The sequence below is a fragment of the Eurosta solidaginis genome, chromosome 2, assembly GCF_040869045.1.
Source record: "Eurosta solidaginis isolate ZX-2024a chromosome 2, ASM4086904v1, whole genome shotgun sequence".
NCBI classification, from domain to species: domain Eukaryota; kingdom Metazoa; phylum Arthropoda; class Insecta; order Diptera; family Tephritidae; genus Eurosta; species Eurosta solidaginis.
In genome coordinates, this window is record NC_090320.1 from 92,153,027 (window position 1) to 92,177,343 (window position 24,317).

Below are 24,317 nucleotides of genomic sequence, written 5' to 3' on the forward strand. Positions count from 1 at the left end.
AGGTTCGGATATCAAAGAGTGGCTTTTCTTGCTTTTTCGCTGCAAAATTTTTTATAATAATATCAAAATTTAACTGTCTTGCCAAAACGGGTTCAACACAAAGCGTAGCAAGTCCTGAAACTTGCTCTTGAGGTGAACACGATTATGAAAGTTTTTGATTCTTGAAAGGACACTGAATGAACGTTCTGCACTATCTACAGTGACAGGTATAGTGCAAAAGATAATTGTATACAGATTTTGAACATAGATGGCATTTAGCAATTCCAATGGTGACTGACCTTTATCAAAATTTGCTTGGTAAATGTGTTTCAAGTGAATTATTTCGCATTCTAAGCTTTGAGAAATGTCCGACTTGTATTTGTCGACATATTTTGCTGCGCTCGCCCGAATCGTAGTTTATTCCATATCTTCACATTGCCACAAAAAGAAAACGTATCGCTCAAATTTCTCATAGCTGCAAATCGTTCAGTAATGCCAGTTATTACCGAATCAACGATCACCAAGAATGTACTGTTTTTAAAATCAGACTCTGAATCATTCGTAATCATCTCATTTAAATTATCTTCAGAACGTCTTTTAGGTTTTCTCTTTCGAACATCTGGAAACTTTGGCGAGATGTTCAGTTGAATAGCAATTGTTTTGCATTCGTTTAAAATTGTTTCCCATTGGTTCCTGATCAACTTCAAATCAGCTAATACGGCATTTAGATGTTGGACCTCAACATCTATGGTGGCGTCTCTAGCTTGGAGGACCACGTTTATTTCATTAATGGTAGTCAGTATTTTGAACCAAATTTAGGACAGCAAGATACATTCGAACTTGATGATGTACTTGAGTATGCCGGTAACATCTCGGTATGCTTGCGCAGTCAAATTTGGCTTTTGTTTGAAAGACTATGAAGAGAGTTAGGTACATTTTTTGAGGATGTCCCATTGTTTTGGAGTGAAGCTGAGAGCTAGTGGAGCTGAGAATAGCAAAACATTTTTTACAACTCCGAAGAAAGTAAAATGCAGCCGTACAACATCAGCATGCACCATCAACACCACATAAATTGAGACTGTGGGTTGCACAAGGCGAATAATCAGCATTCGACTTTTTGTCGAGAATGTGACGTAATGCTCCGTCGTAAGCTCCTTTCATATTGGCGCCGTTATCATACCCTTGTGCACGGCAATCTTTAATGGTATATCATGTTTACCTAGAGTATGGCAAATTAAATCAGCGATTTGCTGACCAGTTTTTTGGTTACAATTCACGAAAGCCAAAAACCGTTTTTGAATTGTAAAACTTGTTGCTTTCGAATTGAAATGGAGTTAGCGCAAAAGGAATGTAGTCAACATGACTAGCATCAGGCATAGCATCAACGATAATAGCAAAATACTTGGCTTGTTTGCCTTGATCTAGTTTAGTTCCCCTCACGTGCCTTGCACAAATTTCTATAAGCTTCGTCTGAATGTCTGGGGAAAGATAGTGAACTTATAAACGTTTGTGCTGCTGTTGAAATCCTAACGTTTTCCAAATGATCTCTAAGTATCGGATCATAATGGCTTATAAGATCTTAGACGCTTAAAAAATGTCCATTGTTTCGTTCACCAAGATATATACTTTCGCCTTTGAAATCTATGCCTCTTTCAACCAAAAATAAAATAGTTTCCAAAATTCTATTTAAATTTCTTTCCACTTTTGAGTTTCAGTGATTAGCTGTTCATTGATAAGTGTATAAATTGTAGCCTCCTTTTGAATTAGATTTTGTAAAGATCGCCATTGAATATAACATTTAGTGTGATGGCAGTTTATTGTATAGCTTCTTCCATACTTGGAATTTCGAATATCCGCCAGGACAACAAATTTTAGGTGATTTAAAGTATTGGTGCTTAACAGACGACATAAAAAAAATAAATAAATGTAAGGCGCGATAGCCTCCGAAGAGATCTAAGGCCGAGCTTCTCTTCCAATTTGCGTCGTGCTCCTCTTGATTTTCCCTACAAATTGGCCAGACGGGACCTACATGTTTTATGCCGACTCCGAACGGCATCTGCAAGGCAGATGAGTTTTCACTGAGAGCTTTTCATGGCAGAAATACACCCGGAGCGCTTTCCAAACAATGCCGAGGGGCGACCCCGCTTAGCAAAAGTTTCTTCTAATTTAAAAACCTTATTTCTAAGATTTCGATGTTGCTTTGCCGGGGGTTCGAACCCAGGGCATACGGTGTGGTAGGCGGAGCACGCTACCATGGCACCACGGTGGCCGCCAACAGACGACATGGTAGGCAATAAAAAGCATTGCTACTGGCACTCCACAATAAGCAGTCACACTTTACTTTCTCTCCAAATCGCGGGCCCCCTGAGAAACCCCGGGCCCGAGTGGAATCCCTCCATTCCCCCTCCCCACTCGACGGGCCTGCATAACAATCAATACTTATATTTAAAGGCACATGATGCTTGTCACATTGACTTATAGGCAGCAAGCATTCCGAAATATTGTAATTAATATTATCGCTGACAAAAATGAGATCTAAGATTTTGTTCAGCTTGTTAAAAAATAGATTGGTTTGCTTAAGATTAAGACTTAGCATGCAATCAATATGTCTCGTGAGACATTACATTGGACGGAGAAAGAAATGAAAGACAGGAACTGTGACCAGTGGACATTACTTAAATTGAAGTCTCCTACAATGCACAAATTATCATCCATTACATTATTTTCTGCCAGAGATACATGGTTATCTGCATGCATTTTGTAAAGTTCATGATTACAATTCGGAGGGATGTAAGAGACCACAATATAGAAGGATCTGGAAGAGTCTTTCAGACAGACAGTGTAGATAGCCGTCGTTATTAAGCGTAATTAAGTAACTGCGATACTTTCGTTGAATAGCGGTAAGAACGCCTCCGCCCCTGCGAGAGCCAGTTTTGGAAGGATATCTGTCCTTGCGAAAGGCATAATATATGTTGAGGTCGAAAAATTCGCCATCAAAAAAGTCTGAATTTAGCCAAGTTCTGACTATAACAAAAATATCAAAGTCCATTTGCGCACTCAACGAGTTAACAATATCCGCTTTCGTTCTCAAACCGCATGCGTTTTGAAAATAAATTTTAAGATTAGAAGTGATAGTGGGTGGCGTAGGCAATTTATTTCCGATGTAGGACGTTTCTGGAAAAAAGGTTTGGTTTTTACATTTTTAGGTCACGCTGATGCATTAAGGATCTTGCCGCTGTATTTTGTAGGTAGATCAAGTTTAAAATTAAACCACTTTCGAGATGAGTTGTCGTCAGTTTTCTTAGCCAACTTGAAACACAGGAGTTCCCCAGCTATGATGCCAATATGCTGAGAGACATACTTAATAATATCATCACTAGTAACAGACGAGGTGAATGACGATAAATAGAACCAAGAGCTACGTACGGCGACGTTGAGATCGGTGTTATTATTAGAGCCTAACACAACAGCTGACTGTTTGTGTTTGTTATTTTTCCCTGTCCCTGTATTTGAGCTAATTGCTTTCTTGCTTGCATTTGCAGTATTACTCAAATCGGGAAAAGGCAGTGAGTTTTCAACAGACCGCATATCAGCCAGAGCAGTGTCTGAATTTTTTCTAATACGAATATTTGTAGTATGCAAACTTTATGATAAATCGCCAGCAGCATCAGCAACAACAGAATTCACTTCTCACTGTCTCTAACAAGAAGTAATGAGTGCTACGAGCTCTTTGCAGTTTCTTGTACTTGCTGAGAATAACCTTGCTTCATTAAGTGAAAAGAAACAGTATTCGGACAGAAAAACTTTCAAACTACAATGTTTATACAATTAACAAGACAGAAACAGAAGACAAACCTACGAAAAAACTGATTTCAATTTTAAAAAATCAAATACCTCAACATGCTCATAGTAAATTAATTGACCTTTGCATAGATTATGCAGACTTTTCGGTCTTGACACGGACAAAATGACTTTAAACAACTTCTACGAGCAAAAATTAAGATTGACAGACAACGAGCCGGTATATGTTAAAAATTTTCGATTGCCGTACTCTCAACGCGAAGAAATAAATCGCTAAGTAAATAAACTGTTAGACAACGATTTGATTGAACCCAGTTACTCTAATTACAATAGTCCTTTGATTGTAGTCCCAAAGAAAGATACTAAGGGTCAAAAAGCTTATCGTATGTGCGTAGATTTTCGTACAGTAAACAAAAAACTCATTGCTGATAAATTTTCACTAGCTAGAGTTGACGATATTTTAGATAATCTTGGTAGAGCAAAATATTTTTCAACATTAGACCTTTTTTCTGGATTTCATGAAATCCCCTTGCGTCCTAACTCACGTGAAATTACGTATTTCAGCACTGACCGAGATGCATTTAGATGGAAAGTGCTTCCATTCGGTTTAAATATAGTACCAAATTCATTCTCACGAATGATCACAATAGCTTTTTCGGGTATACCACCCAATGTCGCATTTTTGTACGTCGACGATATTATCGTCATAGGTTGTAGTGCACGCCATATTAAAAATCTTTCAAAAGTTTTTAATACTTGTAGGTCTTTCAATCTCAAGCTTAACCCAAATAAATGCAACGTTTTACGACCAGAAGTTACATTTTTAGGTCACAAATGTTCAGATAATGTTCGTTGCCAGACGACTCCAAAATACACGCAATTAAAAAGTATACGAAACCGACTGATAAAGACGCGGTACGACGATTCGTCGCGTTTGCAAACTATTACCGAAGGTTTATACCAAATTTTGCGTCTGAGGCAGCGTCTCTAAACCGATTAAGTAGAAGAAGAGTTGAATTCGTTTGGGATGTAGAGTGCGAAAGAGCATTTTTATCTTTGAAATCAGCATTACTCTCACAAAAATTAGTTCAATACCCAGATTTCACAAAACAATTCATTATTACCGTTGATGCTTCAACAACTGGATGTGGCGCTATTTTGAGTCAAGAACAACAAGGCAGTGATTTACCTATTTTTTCGCTTCTAAAGCATTTAATAAAACCGAACAGAAAAAAACCAATAATAGGATTGGAACTTTTAGCTATTTACTTTGCAATCAAGCAATTTCGACCATATGGTTATGGCACACATTTTATTGTAAAGTCAGATCACAGACCTCTATTATACCTTTTCAATATGAAAGACCCATCTTCAAAACTTTCAAGAATTAGGCTAGAATTAGCAGAATACAACTTTACTATAGTATATATAAAGGGTAAATCAAACGCACTATCGCGCATTATAATCGATGAAATTAAATAATCGAACAAACCACTTACTTTACACGTTTATGACAAATTTTCATTTAATTATTCGAAAAAAGTTCCACGTATAAGAACCACAATTTTTTATGATGATAAAAGTCAAATTTCTAAAATGCGTATAAGCGCACATATGCGACGTAAAAAGATCGAACTACTTAATATAGAGATTGGTAACGAAATAACAAATTTAGGAGAGTTACTTTCGAAGTTACAAACAGTAGCTAACAATCACCATATAAAAAAGTTGAATGGCCAAAAGATGATCTATTTTTCAAATATTTTACAATTTTAAATTTAAAACAATGCGGAAATAAAATTTTAAAAACGTTAGAAATACTACTTACAGTCCTAGTAGGAACTATAACAGACGACAATACAAAAATCAAAATCATGAAAATTTATCATAATGACCCTATATCAGGCGGTCACTGCGGTGTTAAAAAGTTTTACGCTTTACTTTTGGAAAAACATGACTCGTGACATTGCTAAATTCGTCAAAAATTGTCAAAAATATTTAGTAAACAAAGTCAAACCAAAAAACAAAGAAAATTTAGTACTGACTCCAACGCCGAGTAAACCATTTGATATAGTTATTATTGATAAAATCGGACTTTTACCACAGTCGAGTTGCGGTAACAAGTTCGCAGTTACCATAATATGCGATTTAACAAAATACCTGGTAACAATATCAGTGCCAGATAAAAGCGCAAAAACAATAGCTTCAGCAATTTTCGAGAGTTTTATTTTGATATATGGTCCTATGAAATCCATCAGGTCAGATTTAGGTACCGAATATAAGAATGAAATTCTTGCAGAACTTATGAAGCTCTTGAATATCAAACATGACTTTTCAACAGCGTATCATCACCAAACAGTTGGCTCAATAGAACATAACCATAGAGTATTACCAAATACCTGCGGGCATATCTTAAAGAAGACTTCTCTGATTGGGATACATATTTAAAGTACTTTACTTTCTTACACAATACAACATCCAATACTGTTTTCGACAACAAATTCACTCCATTTGAACTAACATTTGGTAGGAAGCCAGTATTACCAAATGAACTAAAGAAAGAAACCATTCCATCCAATATATAATGTAGAGAATTACGCAAAGGAAGTGAAGTACCGTATCCAAAAATCCCATGCATTGGAAAAAGAGCTCATAAATAAACATAAGGTACGTTATAAATTGTATTACGATAGAAATATACGTCCTTCAGACATTGCATTAAACGATACGGTCCTAGTAGAAAAAGAACCGCGCGATAAACACGCAAGCATTTACGAGGGTCCATACGTAGTTAAGCAAATGGATGGCGTAAATGTTACAATTTTTGACAGAAAAACAAAAAAATCAAAAACCATACATAAAAACCGTGTACAAAAAGTAACATAGACCATTTTTATCCGTACACTAAACGGAACACAAAAAATTTTCTATTTTATTAACAAATTATATAATTATAAGCTTTTCACTTTATTATTATTATTATTAACATACAAAATAGTTATTATTTAAATGCAACAGATTCCTAATCTAATGTAAAATTTAAAATTAAAAAAAAAATAAAATAAAAAGAAAGAAAAAAAAAGAAGACTATATTGTACTCCATAATATTTACAAAACTTTAGCTATAGTTTAACTAATAGTACAAAATTCATAAGAAAATTAACTGATTTTTGTATCAAAATTGTATACATAATCTATATATCAATATATATTATATCATATAACTAATATTTGCATATTGCAATGCAATGCAAAAAAAATATATATCTTTTTCAATTACATTGTATAAATAAATTTAATCAACATTAATTAAAACTTTTTTACATATTAAATAAGTTCAATAGCATTGTATAAATAAACTGAATTACCACAAATTAAAACTATTTTACATATTAAATTTTAAATAAATTCCATAGCATTGTACAAATAAACGTACTTATTATTAATTGAAACATAAGCTGATATGTGTTTGAGTTCATCCATTTAAAACATTTTACACATCAATTAATTTTGGGCAAGAAGAAGCAGGCAGAATTGATCACCCTGCCGACTCCTTCTTTTCCAAAGGTGGGTGATGTAATGGCACCCTACGGTCAAACTCAACATATCACACAAGAGTAACATATTTATTCGATTAATTTTCACACCACTGAAGAGGAGAGGTTAAAACTAAGAAGTGTTAAATATATAAAACAAAATTTAATAAAACAATTATAAACATTTATTGAACAATTAAAAAGACAAATTAAATCAAAGTTAAAATTAAAAATGGAAGTGCTTGTTTGTTTTTGGTGTGCGAGCGTGAGGCTGCAAACCCAAAAATAAGTGGCATCGAAAGAGCAATTTACACTTTACTTTAGAGCGCGTAACTCTATCACTTGCACTTTTCGCATCAAAAGCAGGGGTAAGATTGGTGTTACAAACACTACCAACACCCACAAGAACAGATTTAATTTCACCCAAAGATGAGAATGCTTTTTCGAGAGTAGATATGTATGTTGGAATGTTTGTATTTACACAAATATCACATCTGTATAATAGATTTAAATTCGATTTTAATAGTTTTAAGCAGTGCGAGTTTAATTTCGAGCGTTTTGAATGCACCTTTTGGCAACAAATATTACGGCAGATACTGTCATTTTCAAAGAAATGATTGTCACAAATTATGCACTTAGACATTGCAGAAATAAAAAGATAAAAATAATAATATACGAGCGAATGAAAAAGACGTCTGCACGCACGGACTGACTTCTTCTTTTTTGGTCCGATTAGGCTCATATTTGGAACACATATTACATACCTGAATAGAAAGCGACTCATGAAAAAAATCGCCGCCAGGTGGCGCAAGGATCAAGATGTTCAAAAAAATCGTAGTTGTGGTCCGATTTGGCTCATATTTGGAACACATAATACATACATTAATAGAAAACGGCCTGTGAAAAAAAAGCGCTGCTAGGCGGCGCAAGGATCGAGATATGCAAAATTTTCGTATATGTGGTCCGATTTGTATCATATTTGGAACACTAACACATACATGAATAGAAACAGACCTATGAAGAAAAATCGCCGATAGGTGGCGCAAGGATCGAGATATTCAAAGAAATCGTATTTGTGGTCCGATTTGGCTCATATTTGGAACACGTAATACACACATGAATTGAAAACGGCCTGTGAAAAACAATTGCTGCTAGGCGGCGCAAGGATCGAGATATGCAAAATTTTTGTATTTGTGGTCCGATTCAGTCCATATTTGGAACACATAATACATACATGAATAGAAAGCCACCTATGATGTCCGATTTCGCTCATATTTGGAACAAATATTACATACAGTCCGGTAGAAGTGGCAACAAAATATCTTGGAGTAAGAGGAGAGACAAGCATACGGTTACTCACAAAAATAAGTACACACTTGGTTTATGCTGAAAAAAACTCAAATGCAGTGGCTCACAGCTTAATTGATAATTTTCATCTAAAATATCGCAAATTCGCTAGCAGAAACCACATTCAAAAAAATGTCAAAAGTTATTCAAAGGTGAGGAGAATTAATCAAAATTTCAAAAATGACCATCAAAATTTTCAAATTTTGTTTCAGAATTTCTAGAAAATTTTTGAGTATGCAGTTTTGTAGCCCAACAAATTTTAATAGAATGATTAGCAAGTTAGAAATAGCTCAAAATTTTTCCTGAATTTGCAGAATTTTTTTCCGCGAGGGAATTTCTTCCATATATCGCATGAACAAAAATGCATTTTGCATGTGGGAAATTGCTCAGCACCCACGCCAAAAAAATTATGAATATTCAGGAAAAATTTTGAGCTATTTCTAACTTGCACATTATTATACTGTAACGAATTTAGTGAAAATCCACTTATTTTACACCTTCGTATCGCTACACTGTTGAATAAATAACTCCAATATTCAATAATTCAAAAATGGTTTTTATTAGACTAATTTGATAGTACTTCACAATAACACTTATACTTCGCAACCAATAGCGTGCTTAATCAAACTGATTCCTGATTACTCAGCTTCTGTTGCTTTTATACTCTCTGCCCAAATGCCTAGACGTTTCTTCTTCTAGAATCCTATACCTGGTCACCAGCCATACGCGCGTATATTTGTAGTGTGTAACCATATTCGTGTGTATATGTGAGCGAAGTAGTAGCTGATGATGACATGCGTCTGTATCTCTCTGCTGCTTGTATGTATATGTGTACATGATGATTAATTTGTTGACTTACATACAAGCGTGGCAGCTTGCTTTATTGTTGTTGTGGCTTTATTTACTTAGTATCAGATTAGTGATGTGCGTATCACTTAGTGTTACTAATATTCGTCACACTGCCCTCGACCTAAGTCTGATCGTCCCGATCAGACAAATCTCTCGATCTAACCGCTGCTAGCCTCTCCAAATGAACCACCCTTCTATTTCGTTGTTTCCCAATTTTTTGTATACGGTAGATGACAACTCTGCACGGGCCTTCCCAACTGCACCAAAATTTGGATGGAACACCTTTCCGCCTGTGAGGGTTGTATATCAGTACCAAATCTCCCTCAAGAAACCTTCCGAATTATTGTTCTTGTTGTACCTGTTTTTCATCCTAGTACTTATTATCCTGATTCGTTCCCTCACACTCTGTTGTTTGGCCAATGAACTATATCGCAGAGCTTGCGCTTGACGGATTGGCTTCGCATAATCAGTATCGTTCCGATGTTTCACAACAATAGTGCGCCCTGGCTGGAAACACCTTTGCATTCTTTCTGGGAAATTCTGTCGTTTGTTTTAATGCATCCATTAGGGTTTGTCAATGCCAGTGCTTTCCTCGCTGGTACCTTGGGTTTTGATTTGTTTGGCCCATTCATTCCATCAAATTTTGCCCCATTTACTTTCTTTGAGTTTTGTGGTCTCTGTTGAATCTCCTCCACCAGCACTCGCTTATTGCTCAACCCTTTCTCCAAACTAAATTTAAGTGGTATATCCTTGTTCTTATAGCGCATAATCCTTCTCTGCATATCTATCCTGATATCATGGTCAACTAAGAAGTCCACTCCCAATATGACTTCATCAACAATCTCTGCTACAACGAATTTGTGTAGAATCGTGACCTTTCCAATTAAGACCTCACATACCACTTCTCCTTGGACTTGGTTATACTCGCCAGTGATCGTACGAAATCTTGCTCCAGGTAACGGTTTTAATCTCCTGTTGACCAAGTCAGATCGGATTAAGGAATGAGATGCGCCCGTATCTAGAGTCAGTACGCGTTCTTTGCCATCCTCAATTCCTCTGACGTTAAGACTGCTCGAGTTTCTTCCAATTTGTGAGATAGATATTACAGGATATTCAATAGCTGGGGCAAGTTTTCCATCCTTACATCTGAATCGCTCTTGCTTATCTCCTCCAGCCTTACGTTTACGACCAGCAAAGTTGGAACTACCAGGACCGGTGCTGCAATGACGTGCAATGTGCCCTGGCTTTCCACATTTAAAGCATTTGATGGCACCATCGTTTTTCTGCTGTATTCCTTTTAATACTTCCAAAATTCCGTTTACCCAGTCTGGCCTTTCCACTTCCACGCGATGAACTTGGTATGCCGGCTTACTCAAAAGTGAAGCTGTTTCCTGAGTCCGTGCATGGGATACCGTTTCAGCAAATGTTAACTTTGGGTTTGCGTATGTCGCTCTCTTCGTTTCCACTTCACGTATGTCATTTATAAAACTCTGGGTTTTTACCATCTCGGTGTATCTCGGTGTATTCTACGGGTGCGTTGGGGATTTTACATTCAGAGTAGACGTTGCAGTGATTGGACGGTTCAATTGTAACTCCGGAATCCGATCTTTCAGAGCATCCATCTCGTCCTCCCATTTATCCTGTAGTTCACTAAAAGCCTCCAGCTGCGATGAGAGTTTTGTTTCCTGTGCCTTCAGCTTTGTTGAAATACGCTCTTCGTATGCTTCGGGCTGTAATGTTATGCGTGCCTCTTGTTCTTTTAATTGTTCTGCAATTTGTGACGCCATGTGTGTTTTCTGTTCTTCCAATTGTGCTTCAGTCTTTGATGTTATACGGTTTTCTTGTGATTCCAGTTGAGATAACATTTGTGACGACATTTCTGAAATGCCTGCCTCCTGTGTTTCCATCTTGAATGTTATAGGGTTCTCCTGGGATTCTAGTTGAGATGCCATATATGTCTTCGGGGATTCCAGTTGAGATGCTATATATGTCTTCTGGGATTACAGTTGAGATGAGACTGTCGATGTTTGAGCAGATAATGCAGCCAAAATGGTGTTCAAGTCTGTGCTCGTAACTGTTTGCGATGTTTCGTTTTTCTTTTAAATTTTTGTTGTTGTCTCGTCCCCATCAGGATGAAAGACATCATCGTCCAACATAATTCCTTCCGTCTTGCCGGTTGTATTCAATCCACGGTTCTCCAACTCCTTTTTCAGTTCCTGGATCCTTAATTCACTTAACTTTGCCATGTCCTTGTTGTCCTCTGGAATTTATTCAACAATTCCTCTTCTTCTTATTTTACACCTTCTACTAACGGTCGTATCGCTAAACTGTTGAATAAATAACTCCAATATTCAATAATGCAAAAATGGTCTTTATTAGACTACTTTGATAGTACTTCACAATAACACTTATACTTCGCAACCAGTAGCGTGCTTAAATCAAACTGTTTCCTGATTACTCAGCTTCTGCTGCTTTTATACTCTCTGCCCAAATGTCTAGACGTTTCGTCTTCTAAAATCCTCTACCTGGTCATCAGCCATACGCGCGTATATTTGTAGTGTGTAACCATATGCGTGTGTATATGTAAGCGAAGTAGTAGCTGATGATGACATGCGTTTGTATCTCTCTGCTGCTTGTATGTATGTGTGTACATGATGATTAATTTGTTTACGTACATATGTACAAGTGTGGCAGCTTGCTTTATTGTGATGTATCACTTAGTGTTACTAATATTCGTCACAATACTATAATTTATTGGGCTACAAAACTGCATACTGAAAAATTTTCTAGAAATCTGAAACAAAATTTCAAAATTTTGATGATCATTTTTGAAATTTTGATTAATTCTCCTTACCTTTGAACAAAAAACAAATTTTTAAGTTAAACAGTTTTATTGAAAACAATACTTACATGAAGTAATAATAATACTAAAAGCTAGAAAATAATTAGGTCACACTGCTCATAAATCTAGGGCGTTGATAAGACAATTAAATAAAAGCGTTGGACGCATCTGATGAAGAGTCTGCTTGCTTTTCATTGAAGAACACAACGGAGGAATACTTGAACAGGATTTTATAGACTTAACATAATGCCAGAAAGCTTTGGGATTCAATTTTATATATGCCTAAAAGTTACGTACATATTTCCTCTTCCAATCCTTGCTCAATGGCTTAAACTCTTTTAAGTACTGCAAACACTTTTCTTTATGAAAAGGCAAGTTAGATTTTTTAAATTTTTTATAAAACTTGTTCCGTAAAGTCTTGAGATTTTTCAACTCCTTAGTAAACCAAGGAATTTTATAAGCCCTTTTTTTGGCTCTCGGGATGTTGTCCCTACTGGTAGTGCTTAAATTATTCTTAAATATATCAAAACAACCCGAGACTTCAACCCCAGTATATAGCATATCCCAGTCAATAGAATCAATTGCCGTATTGACAACATCGACATCGTAATTTTTAAATCAAAAGTATGTAGGAAGCACACATTAATAGTTTGGAAGATCCATGTACTGTAATGCACAGCAGATCCAAGAAAGTATCTTCATTTGGGTAGTGGCATCAATGTTGAACGATATTTTCGCTGAACAGCAATTAAGACGCCCCCTTCTCTTGAGATACCAGTTTTATAAAAGTCACGATCTTTACGAAAAACACAGTACAATTTCTCATCAAAAAACTCACTATCCAGGAAATTGTCATTTAACCACGATTCAGCAAGAACAAAGATGTCGTAATCCATGTTCGAACTCATAGTATGAAGATCGTAAGACATCGTCCTGAGGCCTGATACATTTTGGTAATAAATTTTAAGATCCTTAGGAGGAATAATATGCGTCTCAGCACTAACTACGGCTCTTGACGAGTTGTCCCGTCCTTGCGAAAAGATCGGAACGGCCGAATTCGGAAAATTTTTGGCCAGATACTAGCATTAACTACTTTATTATGGTAGCAGTGCGGTACGCCAAGTTTAAAGTTAACTTTAATTAGTTCCTTTAAGCTGGTATCTTTTTTGACAAGTGCATGACAGACGAAAATTTTTTTGTCAATTTCTGCATGCTTTGAAATATACGCTACAATTTCTGCACTGCTGACATTTGGAGAGAATGATGATAGATGATGCTGCCATGCCAATCTGGGGCGACAAGTAATGCCACTAGATCCAATCACAAGTGGCTTAATTAAGGTCATGTGTGAATTATGCACAGATTTCCTATGGGATATTTTTAAAACAGAATTCACTACATTAGCATTCTCTACCGCATTCAGTTTAGCGGATTGATCAGGAGAGAGAGGCATAACTGAGGCAGCAGCAGAGGTAGTCGGCTTCGCTTGCAACGAAGCAGGGTCCATGTAGGTATTATCAATTCATGCATTTATTTCGGCTTCGCATTCATATTTATCCGTTTTTCTAGGTTGATGCAACTACATAAGTATGCCCGTTTTATAAAAGAAATGTTTGGTTAAACGGGCGGGATGGAATAATACAATTTATTTTGTGGCTAGTTGTGCATTTTTCCAAAGAATGTGCCTTTTTTGAAAGGTAGATGAAATCATAGGTTAGGGTAGGTTAGAGTGGCCACCGGTGCAAGTACCACTACACTTAGGCCCAAAAGGTCCCATTGTGACACCACGTGGATCTCTCCTCTACTCAAACCAAAAGGCCGATTCAACAAATGTCAGGAATTTCTTAGGTTCCAACTTAGCCAGATCACAAAGATCGTCAAAGAAGGGAGATCCCAGAGATTTCTTCCTCTTGCGCCAAAGCGCAGGACAGTCGCACTGAAATTGCTTGACTGTTTCTATCTCCTCTTTGTCTTTGCAGCTGCTACAGTAATCATTATAAGGAGCACCCAACTTTGTGCATGCTTCCCGATAGCTATGTGGCAGATTATAAATCCGACCACCAGAGATATGTCTCCCCTTCCGAGAAGAAGGAGACTTCTTGTACGTCTCGCGTCCCATTAAGGCCACACGTGCTTAGTGTGGTACGAGATTGCTCCGTCTCACACCCGCTTCCCTAAGGAAAATTCCTTTCAAAGTGAGCTCAGAGGTAGCGAGCGGCATGATAAATCCCTTCCAGGACGACGAAATCGGATCGGATGTGACCCCTCTTGCAAGTTCGTCAGCCATCTCAGGGAAGTTTACTCAGCGATCTGGTTACGAGATTTGCGGCCGATCCAAGCGATTTTAGTGCAGCCTGGTTGTCAAAGTAAATATAAATTTATTATAGCCGTGAACAGCATTCCTCAGGTGATCAACGGCCTCATTTATAGCAGCCACTTCCGCCTGAAAGACGCTGCAATGATCGGGTAGGGTAAAGGATATTTTCCACCCTAGTTGAGGTGCAAAAATCTGGATGCCCACCTTTTTATCAAGTTTTGAGCCGTCAGTATATATTTGCAGCCTATCGCTCAGGTCCGGCAGCTCCTTCGACCAATAATCCCTATCCGGGATAACAACCTCGTACTTCATATCGAAAAATACAGTTGGAGCGCAATAGTCCGACGAAGGCGAATACAGATTTTTAAGGATGGCTGCATGTCCAACCACATTATCACTCCAACCGGATAACTCCCGAAGTCATAGAGCAGAAAAGGCCGCACAGTGCTTAGCCATTAAATCTATTGGCAAGACATTAAAAGGGTATCCAGCGCCTCCGCAGGGATGGTGCATAGAGCGCCCGCCACGGAGACTAAAGCACTTCTTTGTACCTTCTGGAATACTCGTAGGTTCGATTTTGTATCGGAGCTCGTCCACCAGACTAAAGCCCCGTTTAGAAGCATTGGTCTAACCACAGCAGTGTAGAGCCACAGGGTAATATCCGGCGATAGTCCCCATCTTCGTGCAATAGCTCCCCTACAGCTGTACAGTACCACCGTTGTTTTCCTCACACGATCCTGAGCGTTTTCCCTCCAGGATAGTTTCTTATCCAAAATTACTCCTAGGTATTTGGCAGAGTCCCTCAGCGCCAGGGTCGTACCCGCTAGCACCGGCAGCTGCAACACAGGTATCTTATATTTCCTAGTGAACAGAACCAGTTCAGTTTTGGTTGAATTACCGATAGACCTTTACTCCTGGTCCAGTCCTCCACCAGTCTCAGCTTAGTTTGCATTAGATTGCATAGTGTCTGCGGAAACTTCCCGCTAACTAACAGCGCGAGGTCATCTGCATATGCGATTACCTTGCTGCATCCGTCCTTCTCAAGAAGAGCCAAGAGCTCCTTAAGTGTGGCAACCCATAAAGTGGAGAAATTACCCCTGCGGGGTGCCTCTGCTTATGTGTTTGACCACCGTGGAACGAGCCAGGTCGGCATGAACCTTTCTTCGCAACAGTAACTGCTGAAGAAGTTTCACTAGCCCCGAATCGGCCCCAAGCCGATTAGTCCATCAGTTATCTCAGAGGGCGTTAGGTTGTTAAAAGCTCCCTCAATGTCGAGGAAAGCTATGAGTTTGAATCCCTTGAACGCCAAGGATTTCTCGATCTGGGAGACAAATGCATGCAAGGCCGTCTCCGTTGACTTCCCTTTCATATACGCATGCTGGGATGTAGATAACTTTTTCTCCAAGGACTCCCTTCATGCGGAGTCCATTAACCTCTCGAGTGTCTTCAGCTGGAAGGATGTCAGACATATCGGTCTGAAGTCTTTAGGGGTCGCGTGACCAGTCATTGCAGCTTTTGGTATAAAGGCGACCCTTGAATCGTTCCAACCTCGTGGAATATAATTAAGAGCACAAACTCCTTTGAAGATGTTATACAACCACAAAGAGCTCAGCTCGATTGTTTGCTGGAGTTGTACCGGGGCCAAACCATCCGGCCCGGTGCTTTAAAGGGCTTGAACGAAATTATAGCCCATTTAACTTTACCCATAGTAATGAACTTCCCCTCAAGCGGTTCGCCAGTATGAGTTTCCCTCCAGTTCATTTCTTCATCACTAGCGCCCAGTAAGTGCGCACTCAGGAGCAGGCGTAGGGTGCTCTCTGCCGAATCCGTCCATGTCCCATCAGATCCTTGCAGGCATACAGGGATACTTTTTGGAGCACCAGAGAGCACCTTTCTGAGCCTGGATCCCTCAGACCCAGTCTCCATTTCGCTACAAAACATCCGCCAAAGGGTCCTCTTTGACGACCTTGGCAGTTCCTTATAATCCCCGAGCATCATTTTGTATGCATCCCATTTTTCAGCCTCCCTGGAGGTTTTAGCAAGATTGAATGCTTTCCGGCAAGCCTTGCGTAGATTGTCTAGGTCCGCGTTCCACCATGGTGGTTTGGTCTTACCCCTAGATTTCTCCAGGCCTTATTAAGAGCCTCCCCACAAGCCTTCGTATACAAAAGAACCATATTATCCAGCTCTGCAGAATTCTGGGAAATTTGCGAACAAATCTATGACCCGAAAAAGGGTGGTCTTCAAGCACCATCCAGTTTTTTATCATGGATTCCCCGCTGCTCGAGATCAGGTTGACGTCCAGAACCTCCTGTCTGTTCCTAGTAACAAAAGTGGGTACCGAACCCCTATTGCAAATCTTAAAGTTAATATAAATAACCAAATCAAAGATTGACTCACCCCTCTCGTTCGTGTCACCATTGCCCCACGCTTCGAGGTGCGTATTGGCATCTCCCGCTAGTAATAGTGGATACTTAGGCTCCCGAGCTATCCAGACAAGCTCCGTCGTGACCTCCGTACCACCGACCGTCAACGTCAAAGTTATAGAATTCTCGTCGCTAAAGAGAAAAAGGAAATTTATATCAGATCCTACCGAGATTCAAGCTCTCGGTTTCCCACGTGTGGCACCACTTACCAACGTCAATCCTGCTGCCTTCAGCCCGCATATCTTGTGCCCTACTACCCAAGGCTCCTTGATAAGGGCTATGTCAGCCGCCGCACTGAAAACTGGAGCAGCAGCGCAGCAGATGCTGCTTTACAATGGTAGAGGTTTAGTTGTAGGACTCGCACTAAGCCGAGCACCGACCACCTCCACCACTGTCGAATCGCCGTCTTCATCTGACATTGGCTCCTCTCCAGTGTATGCACTGAGTCTGTCCAGCGTTTGCGAAGAGAGAGAAGATGCGTCCCCGCGCAGCGTGTCATCCGTCGGACTGACCCTGTAAGGTTCTGCGTTCTCTTCCTCCTCGCTCTCTGCTTTTTCAGGCTCTATCTCCAGCTCCGGATCATAGGCCGCCTTTAAATCATTTGAGTACACCTTAATTTTCACCGTGTCAAAACCAAATTTAATAGCGCCATCTTCGCGCTCCAAAAAAGGGAATGACTCCTTGTTGAGCAGGAGTAGCGCCCTATGGATCATCCGGCTTTGATGGAACCCTAGCTCTCGGCCTAGATGGGATGTTCTTAAAGTCTTCAGCCCTGAGTATTGCCCCAGGGTAGAACTCACCCAACTGGATAAGGACCGAAATGGCCAGTTTTTCAGTCGCTTTGGTAAGGGAGAACCCTTGATCCACCTGCTTGCAAAGAGGTGGGTTGGTACCAGGGGCAAGATAAGTTGTTGGCCTGCGATAACCAGAGGTCAGCCGACTTATACAAAAAGTCCAGTAATTTATATAAAAAAAAAATAGTTGACCCGGCCAACGTTGTTTTGCCAAATACAGTAATTCTATCTAATATTTTTTAGTTCAATAGAAATAAAAAACTTACCATTAGAGTGTATGGTTGTACTTATAATCGAAAGCGTTCAGACAGTGAAAGTATACTTTATTCATAGTAGTAAAGTAACAAATATAATTTAAATTACGACTCTAAGTAACTATTAAAACTTCCTCATTCCCCTCATCTTCCTCATCATGCTCCTCTTATTCCTTTTCCTCTATATCTTCCTCTTCCTTGTTATAATTTCCTTATAATAAATTTTTTGAAACAGGTAAAAAAAACTGCATGGTTGTATGTAGCTTTGAATGCTGTATCATAAAAAATTAAAAAAATTTAAAAAAAAATAAGTGGTGGGCTACCCTTAACATTTATGGGACCATACCCAGATATATGTAGACCGATTATCAGACTTATCCGGTTTGACACCCATATCGTTAACACCCATCCACTGGTAGCCCTAGTCAGTATTTAGGTCTATATCCCGGAAACGGATTCAGATATTATCCACCCAATAAGGTTCAATTTACTTACCGGGCAGGTAAACTATTCCTCACTTTAAAGTCAACTTTAACGATTTTCGGTTTCTCATGTGCCCTGTAAAATGCAGCTTTCAGTTGATTTAGATTTGGCAACGTCACATTAAAACTGTAATACGTTCCCATTAAAAGCGTCTTACTATTTGCTGCATATGTACTTATAAGCTTGCTTTAATTTAAACCTAAGTGAAGAATATATTATTGCGGCTAAACCGGATAAGTCGCCGCTATATTTTGCTGCTATGAGAAACGCAAAGTGCAGCGGTTCGAATCTCTTTCACCTCTTTGGAACCTTCCATTTGATGCCCATATTTTACAAACACATCCAAGGATTACCAGGATCCACGTATTGGCCTATATATCGATACCCTAGTCACCCAGGGGTACGAAAAATACCCCATGTCAAATAACTCATAAACAGCTCATGCCAGGATTACCCAGGTCCACGTTTTGATCTCAAGACCCTAGCCACTTAGCGAAAAAAAGACGTTGGCCGATTCTCAAACCTACCCAATATGCTGACAAAATTTCATGAGAATCGGTTTAGCCGTTTCGGAGGAGTTATGCGTCTAACACCGTGACACAAAAATGTTATATATTAGATAAAGCATAATTATATAAAATATCAAAACAAATGTTTTAAGTTTGGAGCTTTCCGATCAAAAAAGCCTGAAAGTATGTTGTTGCATCGTGAAAGGTTGAAATGAAATTTCTATATCATCTATCTACAGGTATAAAACTGATAAACATTAAAAGGCTGTTAGCGGCAGTCCTGGGACTAGTTCGGAAACTTTCGGGACTGAAAAAATCGGGATCTGATATTCTTGCGTTTGACATTCCTAATATGTATGTGCATATTCTATTGCGTAACAACTTGTATAAATTATAAGCCTTTTAAGGCATGAAATTGAAAACGGAAAATTGTGTATTTCACGCTTGCTGAACAAAGTCGTAAAAAACTAAAATCTAAGAACTGAAAGGAAATATAAGCCGTATTAAGATGAGATTTTATCCGAATATGATTCTTCTGATCAAATTACCGAACTGTGCTTTACCAAAAATTTGGGTACTCACAGTCCCTTTTTATTACAGTTTTAAGTTAAAAACATGGCCACATCAAAACATGAACATCTCTTTACGGGGAAGGTTTTATATTGAGAAGTGGAAACTATTTACATATCTATTGTAACAGTTTTGTTTAATCGTTGACGTTCATTTAAGAGTTCTGTTCGTTCATTGCTCAAAAATTCAATGTATATCATTTCTATTCCTCGTGAGGAAAACTATAAATTCATGAAATGAGAAGAAATTGTTTTTTCCCTTGATGTAATAAAGGTGTTCTTTGTAGTGACAGCTCATTTTGAAAATTCTCTAACTAAACGAAGGATTGGAGAAAGGGGAAGAAAAGAAAATGTCCTTTAGTGGACTAGTATTAAATTTAGTACCTTTTGTATTAAAGCACTAAGTGTATTTTTTTACATTTTCATGAAAATATTTCTAATATTAATTTACGTTAATGGCAGGCTCTCCGAATATACCTCTGGTTCTGCTATAAACATTTCTGAGAGAGGATTCAGCAGCTCTAGCAGATGCCGTTCGAAGTTATGTGTACGGGGCTTTAGCTGCATCTGATAACCAGTGTTGCCATTTTGGTGCTTTGGAGCTGTAGAGGACTGATGAAATAACGAGATTAAAAATGCAGTGGAAAATATCTATCTCAAAAATTGGAAAATTGTGACTTCAACATTAAGTTAAACAGTATAATTCTAAAAGATTTCCGATTTTGTGTTGCCACTAAGTACTGCTGAAGTGGCAAGAACGTTTTCAAACATGAGTTTGATTAAAAGCAACCGTAGAAACAAATTGAGTTTAGTTATGTTGAATTCGCTTCTTACAATAAGAAGTGGTCTTAAACAGCTGAATAATGCTGTCATGACTTTGAACTAAACAACGATCTCTTAGAATTAATGAACACAAAAAATATTTATGAGTGTAGTAAAAATAAAATTCATCTTCTGAGGACAAAATCTTAGATTTTGAAGTCCAAGATTCGTACACCCGTAGGACATTAAAAATTGAATAAAAAAATTGGAAACAATTTTAATTAATTTTCGTTGGCCAACATATTGGCAAGTCGTATTTTTGGCGAACTTATAGCCGTGCCGTCAGGGTAATAGTGTGAAAAATACTTCTTACTTTTTAACGATACATTACCGCCAAATTTTTATATTGCTGCGCCTTTTTTATAACTTTGTTTCAGTTTGATTTGAAATAAATGTGAAAACTTACATTAAAAAATATATATATAATTTTAGCTCTTTTTGCAACGGGTTTTGGATTTTCTTGAAGAAATTTAGCACTATCCAGATTCTAGCCCCAAAGAATTTTTTTTCTAGCAACACTGGTCGCGATCCTGTATGTATATGGTTCTTTTAAATAAGATAATACATCTTCTGAAGATACCAATGGAGCTCTGATTTAATTACATGTGTCAAGATGGAATGTGTATTCATTAGGCGAAGCGTTGCTCTCAATAGAGTAATTTGATTTGAAAAATTCCGCAAAGAATCTCTTGATCATCGCTAGAAATATTATTTTGAAATTTCATGGATGACGGAAACCCTTTCACCCTGCATTAAGAGTTTACAAATCCTTAAAATGCTTTCGGATTGCAAATTATATTTGTTTTCATTTTGCAAATATAAGCTTTGTAACAATTTTTGTTCAAATGAAAATACTTATGGCGTAGAATCGAATACTGTAAGTAATGGTTATGTAAACCCGTATTTTTTAGCAACTTAAAAGACCGAGACTTTTTATTTTTTTTTTAATTTTCAGCTCTTTAGTGAACCATATTTGGCTTGTATCGTAATATTCACATTTTTCCAAAAGACAGTAAATGGTATCGTAAAAGTGAGGAACGCTTTGCTCTACGTCAGCATTAAATATTGGCCACACTATTCGAGATACATAGATCTCGATTTAATTTATTTTAAATTGGCCTTCGCAAATTCAAGGCGATAACTGGAGTTGTATTCTTTCTTGCCGTGGCTACGAGCATTATTTACCACTTCGTAAATTATTTTGAGGGAAGGGTGGTAAGCATCTTCAGGTTCAATTATGGGTTCGCATCGACTAATGGAATAATTAGAGTAATCATCCACAAAGGTTAATCTAATCCAGCTGCGATGAGAGTTTTGTTTCCTGTGCCTTCAGCTTTGTTGAAATACGCTCTTCGTATGCTTCGGGCTGTAATGTTATGCGTGCCTCTTGTTCTTTTAATTGTTCTGCAAATTGTGACGCCATGTGTGTTTTCTGTTCTTCCAATTGTGCTTCAGTCTTTGATGTTATACGGTTTTCTTGTGATTCCAGTTGAGATAGCATTTGTGACGACATTTCTGAAATGCCTGCCTCCTGTGTTTCCATCTTGAATGTTATAGGGTTCTCCTGTGATTCTAGTTGAGATGCCATATATGTCTTCGGGGATTCCAGTTGAGATGCCATATATGTCTTCTGGGATTACAGTTGAAATGAGACTGTCGATGTTTGAGCAGATAATGCAGCCAAAATGGTGTTCAAGTCTGTGCTCGTAACTGTTTGCGATGTTTCGTTTTTCTTTTCAATTTTTGTTGTTGTCTCGTCCCCATCAGGATGAAAGACATCATCGTCCAACATAATTCCTTCCGTCTTGCCGGTTGTATTCAATCCACGGTTCTCCAACTCCTTTTTCAGTTCCTGGATCCTTAATTCACTTAACTTTGCCATGTCCTTGTTGTCCTCTGGAATTTATTCAACAATTCCTCTTCTTCTTATTTTACACCTTCTACTAACGGTCGTATCGCTAAACTGTTGAATAAATAACTCCAATATTCAATAATGCAAAAATGGTCTTTATTAGACTACTTTGATAGTACTTCACAATAACACTTATACTTCGCAACCAGTAGCGTGCTTAAATCAAACTGTTTCCTGATTACTCAGCTTCTGCTGCTTTTATACTCTCTGCCCAAATGTCTAGACGTTTCGTCTTCTAAAATCCTCTACCTGGTCATCAGCCATACGCGCGTATATTTGTAGTGTGTAACCATATGCGTGTGTATATGTGAGCGAAGTAGTAGCTGATGATGACATGCGTTTGTATCTCTCTGCTGCTTGTATGTATGTGTGTACATGATGATTAATTTGTTTACGTACATATGTACAAGTGTGGCAGCGTGCTTTATTGTGATGTATCACTTAGTGTTACTAATATTCGTCACAATACTGTAATTTATTGGGCTACAAAACTGCATACTGAAAAATTTTCTAGAAATCTGAAACAAAATTTCAAAATGTTGATGATCATTTTTGAAATTTTGATTAATTCTCCTTACCTTTGAACAAAAAACAAATTTTTAAGTTAAACAGTTTTATTGAAAACAATACTTACATGAAGTAATAATAATTCTAAAAGCTAGAAAATAATTAGGTCACACTGCTCATAAATCTAGGGCGTTGATAAGACAATTAAATAAAAGCGTTGGACGCATCTGATGAAGAGTCTGCTTGCTTTTCATTGAAGAACACAACGGAGGAATACTTGAACAGGATTTTATAGACTTAACATAATGCCAGAAAGCTTTGGGATTCAATTTTATATATGCCTAAAAGTTACGTACATATTTCCTCTTCCAATCCTTGCTCAATGGCTTAAACTCTTTTAAGTACTGCAAACACTTTTCTTTATGAAAAGGCAAGTTAGATTTTTTAAATTTTTTATAAAACTTGTTCCGTAAAGTCTTGAGATTTTTCAACTCCTTAGTAAACCAAGGAATTTTATAAGCCCTTTTTTTGGCTCTCGGGATGTTGTCCCTACTGGTAGTGCTTAAATTATTCTTAAATATATCAAAACAACCCGAGACTTCAACCCCAGTATATAGCATATCCCAGTCAATAGAATCAATTGCCGTATTGACAACATCGACATCGTAATTTTTAAATCAAAAGTATGTAGGAAGCACACATTAATAGTTTGGAAGATCCATGTACTGTAATGCACAGCAGATCCAAGAAAGTATCTTCATTTGGGTAGTGGCATCAATGTTGAACGATATTTTCGCTGAACAGCAATTAAGACGCCCCCTTCTCTTGAGATACCAGTTTTATAAAAGTCACGATCTTTACGAAAAACATAGTACAATTTCTCATCAAAAAACTCACTATCCAGGAAATTGTCATTTAACCACGATTCAGCAAGAACAAAGATGTCGTAATCCATGTTCGAACTCATAGTATGAAGATCGTAAGACATCGTCCTGAGGCCTGATACATTTTGGTAATAAATTTTAAGATCCTTAGGAGGAATAATATGCGTCTCAGCACTAACTACGGCTCTTGACGAGTTGTCCCGTCCTTGCGAAAAGATCGGAACGGCCGAATTCGGAAAATGTTTGGCCAGATACTAGCATTAACTACTTTATTATGGTAGCAGTGCGGTACGCCAAGTTTAAAGTTAACTTTAATTAGTTCCTTTAAGCTGGTATCTTTTTTGACAAGTGCATGACAGACGAAAATTTTTTTGTCAATTTCTGCATGCTTTGAAATATACGCTACAATTTCTGCACTGCTGACATTTGGAGAGAATGATGATAGATGATGCTGCCATGCCAATCTGGGGCGACAAGTAATTCCAC